Source organism: Chenopodium album, chromosome 9 (assembly GCF_948465745.1).
Source record: "Chenopodium album chromosome 9, dcCheAlbu1.1, whole genome shotgun sequence".
NCBI classification, from domain to species: Eukaryota; Viridiplantae; Streptophyta; class Magnoliopsida; order Caryophyllales; family Amaranthaceae; genus Chenopodium; species Chenopodium album.
In genome coordinates this window covers 31,098,516-31,104,518 of record NC_137842.1, presented here as the reverse complement: position 1 = coordinate 31,104,518, position 6,003 = coordinate 31,098,516, and the positions used below count along the sequence as shown (strand labels likewise).

Below are 6,003 nucleotides of genomic sequence, written 5' to 3'. Positions count from 1 at the left end.
GCAACTAATGACAAGCCCTTTAAACCCCTAGATCGCCCTAGAGGACGAGTGTGCTCTCGTGAGGGTGTCCTAAGAGTTTAACCCACAACTCTAAACAAAACCAAGGCAAAACAAAAAGAAAAAGAAAAGCAAAAACAAAAAGCAAGCACAACCACGACCAACATGACATGACAAGGCTTAAGAAAACCAAACAAGCTTTTAGATAGAAAATGCTCTATTCGGACTCAAAACATAGAGACATGCACCAAAGAATGCTCACCTTTCTTAATTAAATGAGGGAATACACGTTCCGAGATGCTCATGGTTGAAAGAGACAAACCTAAGCTAAGCATAGAGAACTAATGATTTCACTCTCCGCCCTAGCCCCATCCAAGACGGTCCACGTTCTCTCCACTAGCTTCAAATCATCCCTTAGTTAGCTCCTCATGATTCCTCGAGGGAACCGGAAAAAGAAATTTTTATGTGGAATCATAAGGTCATCCCGACATCTCAACTATGCATACTCTCTCCATAGGGTTGAAATCTATCTCCCTCCACCGGTCATTGACCTCACCCCTCTAAAGTCAAAGGGTCTTTACTAGGGTTGTAACGTAAGGCTAAGGGTCAAGGCGGGGCAAAAATTTGAAAATTTTGGTGATATTTCCTAAGTGAAGCAAAAGGGTGATCAAACCTCAAAAACAAACTCAAGAAATCACCAAACATCAAACAAAAATACCAATAATGCCATCTCCCCCAAGCTTATTCGACACCGACACTCAATAAAAACAAAAACGAAGTAACGCTCCCCCCCAAGCTTGAACAAAGCATTGTCCTCAATGCTTAAACTAGGGAAGAAAACGAAACCAAACTAATTTTAAATTTTTTTTTTTTATTTTATTTGTTGTCCTTGCCTTTTTTTACTTTAGACGGCTTTTTCTTAACATTTGCTTTATTTCACACAATATATACAATTTACTTTTCTTGCTTGGTACAAAAAACATAATACTTTCTCAATTTATTACAACACAAAACAAACTCTTAAACCGAAATGCTTCACAAACTAAGGGTTAGGGAAACGAAAGGTCATAAGGTTTGTAATGTGGCTCATAATCAAGAAAGGGAATAGGCTCAAAGGGTTGGCAAGAGGAGCAAATGCAAAATAAGAACAAAATAAGTAACAAAACAAAAAGAAGATAAAGAAAAAAAAAAAGAAAAATGGTGCCCTTTTCCTCCCCTAGAGTTGCTTGGTCACGATCTTGGGAGCTAGAGAACAACACAAGGATTAAGTTATGCATAGTTAAGGATCCTAAATGCCGCTCACAAGAATGATGAAGGCTAGAACAAATGACGCTCACACAGGATAAGAAATAAGCAAATACCAACCAAGGGAATCCTATTCACCATAGAGAGCAACACCATTTTACCACTTTCCCGTGAACTAGGGGTTCAAACGTCCTCAAGAGTTCTAAATCGGGCTACCTTAGCTTACAATGTGTCTAATTCAACCTGAAGCACTCTCAAACCGTGTAAACCCTCATCAACTAGGAAGATAAGCATTCAAAGACACATCATCATGAAAGGCACACAAATCCAAATGAATGAGCAATTCCAAATCAAAATAATTTCAACTCGTCATAGCCATGTTTGTCAGATAAAAAGGGAAAAACAACACAAAAACAAGAGGAAGAAATAAAAAGGTTCACAAATGAGGCATGTAATTCAAGTAAATCCCAATCGTCATACAAATGACCGTTGATAACAACATCAACGATCCCAGGTTCCTTAGAACCAATGCAAACACCCTCGAACCATTCAACTTCTTCCTAAACTAACCTTAAACTAAGCACTCAAAGAAAAATTAAAAGAGTGAAAACAAGAAAGGTCTCACCGAGAGGTTGGCTTAAAAGAATAATGGAGCATAAAATCGAGTTCACCAAATGTCACTCCGCTCCAAGCTTCCAAAATGCAACCTACAAGGCAAGACAAGACATAAAAGAAAACATTAAAAGAAAACAAAGAAAGAAAACAAAAAAGAAAAAGAAAGGAGGGGGAGAGAAAGGGGTAGAAATCCTCCGGGTTGCCTCCCGGGAAGCGCTTGTTTATGGTCTCTAGCTTGACCCTTCACCTCCTTCAAGGTGGAATAAAGAACATCACCCTCATCAACTTGAGGATTGAATCATAAATGCCCCCAAGCTTGAGGACTAGCATTCCTTGAGGTCTCAAATCACCACAAGGGAAAGGAGGGAATAAATCAAGAGCCAATGGTGGCTCATCTTTTCTTTTTCTCTTCTTCTTGTCGTTTCTTCTAAAAGGGCGATGAAGCTTGGAATCCTCGATATTAGGAAGGGAAACCTCACCTTCCTCAAGAGAGCCTTCAAACCAAGTAGGAACTTCAAGAAAGTCATCATACCTCATTGTCACCTTACCGTCACATGGAGGTAAGCTCTCATTATCCATCACACCATCGACCACATCAACTCTACATACGCTCACCGCCATAGGGCTCTTCAAAACAACATTCTCAACTAGCCTACAAGGGAAGGGAACCGGGCCTTCAAACTTGTTTGGTTCACTAAAATCTAATGGCTCCTCATTTTGTTCTTGAACCTTCTTCTCAACCACATCCTCCACAACCTTGTCTTCCTTACTTTCATCCTCCTTGCAAGTTTCGAGATGATAAGCATATGAAGGGTTAGTAGATGATTGTAAGGGGAGTTTTGCGGTTAAATGGAGAGAAGAAATGTTGGCTAGTTGGGAGTCAACAACTTCATTGTGAGATTTGATCTCTTGGAATTGTTGAGTGAGAATTTGGCGTTGTTGAAGAATTTGGGTTTGTGTGTGGTCGAGTGGGGATTGTTCTTCATACGCTTGAGGATTTTGGTCATGATGTTGACCTTGAAAGTTCCCCATTTGGATGGAAGGGTAAGAAAAATTTTCGGTTAGAGGATTGAAAAGAGGTTCATCTTGGAGGTAGGAGTTTTCTTGTTTTGGAGGTTGTTGAAGTTGTTGAGAATGAGCTTGGGTTACAAACTCTCCTTCCCTCAAAGTCAAAGCCTCACCTTGCTTGGGATTGAACTCTCTACAATACGATGCATCATGATCCGTCCCACCACAACAAGCACATGAGAAATCAATGATTTGTGACAGTTTTGAACCCAAACCAACACTTGAGTTCAACTTGGAAAGACCTTCATTCAAGAGTTCAACTATGTGCTTAAGTTGACCGACTTTCTCCAACTCATAAAGATCACCTTGCTTTCCTTGGGACCTTCTTTGACCTCCCCAAGAATAGCTAGTAGCCACCTCTTCAATTATAGCTTCAACTTGGCTTTGAGGGATCTTAATCAATTGGCCACCGGCACCCGCATCTAGATTGGTTCTTGAAATTGGCTCTAAGCCATCATAAAAGAATCTCATGAGCAAATTATGGTTGAATCCATGGTTAGGACATGCTCTAATCATATCCTTAAACCTTTCCCATGCTTCCCCAAGAGTTTCATCCGGTTCTTGCTCAAAAGAAGCTATCTTCCTCCTCATTTTTGCGGTTTGCTCATCGGAAATGAACCTCTTGAGAAAGGCCTTCGCAACATCTTTCCATGTGGTGAGAGAGTTGGGCTTCAAAAGCTTGAGCCATTTCTTTGCTCTTCCGGTGAGAGATTGCCGAAAGAGATGCATACGAATGTAATCTTGGCTCACTTCATTTGTTTGCATCATTGCACACAACTCAAGGAATCGGTCCAAATGCTCAATGGGGTCTTCACTTGCACTTCCGGAAAATTGCTCGACTTGTACCATCCTAGCATATTGTGGATGGATTGTGAAATTAGACTCTGTGGTTGGGAGAAGTATACCACTCGTGAGCTCATAGACTTCCGGATTTCCAAACTCCCTAAAAAGAAGGTCATCCTCTTGTCTTGCCATATCTCTCTTTGAATACAACAAAGCTAAGCACACGATTAGCAATGACAAGTAGGATTAAAAAAAAGGCAAAATAATAAAAAGAAAGCAAATAAAATGACTCTAACAATAGCAAAAACAAATGCTAAACAAGCCGCTTCCCCGGCAACGGCGCCAAAATTTGATCGGGATTAAGTAGGTCGTTGGTTCTACAAACCCTAATCAAATTAACAATTTATAATGCCTAAACTTACACTAAACTAGTTAGTGGCAAGTAAAGGGTCGAACCACTAAGGAAGCTCACTCGTCCAACATCAATATCACTAATGCAAGAGTCAAGAGGGGAAATGTTTTTGTTGATATATTGGATAAAAAGCACTAAAACTACGAATAAGCAAAGATAAAGACGAATAAAATCAAGAAAGAACAACGCTAGGGATACGGGGGTGTCAAACATGATTAGAAAAAAAAGGGGAATAATCATAGTTATCATGAAGAACATGCCAAAGAACACAAGATCCTACCTAAACAATTCATTCTCATGCAATAGTCTAGGCAAATCAATGAAAGAGGTCTATGCTAATTAGGATCATTCTCATGCATCCCATTAGGCACAAGCTAACCAAGGAATAAAGGGGCACAATACATGGAACTCCATTTTTAACAACTCATTCTCATGCAATCATTAAAATAGAGGTGATCTAAATCTAGTTCAAATCATTTTCATGCATTTAAACTAGAAGGCAATCAAATAAAGTGCTACAATAGTCTCAAGTCAATAAAAATCATATCTTTTATCAATTTAAGGCATGTAATCAATCCACTATCATCATTCATCCAACATTCAACACATATTTTCCACCCCCTTCCCCTAGCTAAAAGATTAGCCTAGAGAAAGGAGATTAAACATAATAGCAAAACCAAAAATATATTCAAGAAACACAAAACAAAACATGATTAAAAACAATGAAAACAATAATAACTAGATGAACTAAAAAGACTAACAAAAATAAGCAACAATAAAGCAAATAAATAAAGCTAAAGGAAAGGATTAGAGATTACTAGAGAGAGGATTAATGAAAGATGAAAACTTGAAGGAATTGCTTGATTGGAAATTAAACTTGACCAAAATTGATTACTTGGAAGAAAATTGAGCAATAATCTACTTTATCTCTCTAAAAACTATCTAATCTAACCCTAAGAGAGAGAAGCTCTCCTAAACTAACTAAGAAAATAGCATAATGGCCTCCCCTCTAATTACCCCCAAAAATGGGTATTTATACAAAGCTCATAAAACTAAGAAAAATAAAAGAAATAAAAGAATGAGAAAATTAAGGAAAAACAAAAGAAAAAATAAAATAGAAAGGAAATAAGAAAAGGAAAAGGAAAATATAAAAAGAATTAAGAAAATAAAATAAAATAAAAGAAAAAGAAATTAAAATAAACCCACAAATCCCCCAAATTCCCTCAGCCACGATTTCCCCTTCTCTTTCATTTGGCTGCTCTGATTTGCATCACCTTCATCACCATCACCACGCATCCCCTCATCTTCACCGTTCATCATCATCATCTTCATCAAGCATCATTAAAACACGGCCGTTGGATTTCATTAAAATCACGTGCAAAGCTCGTGATGTGGTTCAAATTGAACCCCGATCTACGCGCCCGCGAAGACACCGCGCAGAGGTCGCACAAATGCTACTGTATCATTCTGATTTTGGACTCCATTTGCGCGCCTTCTGACAGTGCTGCGCGGCCGCGAGTAGCTCCTCTCGAATTGGGGCTAAATTTGGGTAATTAATTACCAATTGCGAGGCTGCAAATTCCGATTGATGGGCGATTGATGCGAGGTGAGAACAGGGTGTGTGCGCGGCGGTGGCTGGTGCTGCTGGTTGTTGTTGTTGGGTTGCGCGTTGGTGGAGAAGAATTGGAGGTGGTTTGGTTGGAGTTGCGGGGTGGCTGTTGCTGTTGGTGTGTGTGTGTGGGATTGCGTGGGTATCGACTGGTGGCAGAGGTGTTTAGGCTGGGTGGCTGGCGCGGCTGTGGTCGCAGGTGGAAGCTGGTCTGGTTGGAGGTGCTGCATGGCTGGGATTGGTGGAGTTGCGTGGTGGTTTCGATGCGATTGGA

The 6,003-nt window shown here is 39.7% G+C and overlaps 1 non-coding gene across 1 annotated transcript; it reads left to right on the top strand.

Annotated features, from left to right (window-relative positions):
• The first annotated feature begins 3,412 nt into the window (after positions 1-3,412).
• On the top strand, positions 3,413-3,519 carry LOC145560925 (small nucleolar RNA R71). The gene has a single exon (XR_014093517.1). It is a non-coding gene; the product is annotated as a small nucleolar RNA R71 (small nucleolar RNA).
• Positions 3,520-6,003: the final 2,484 nt, after the last annotated feature.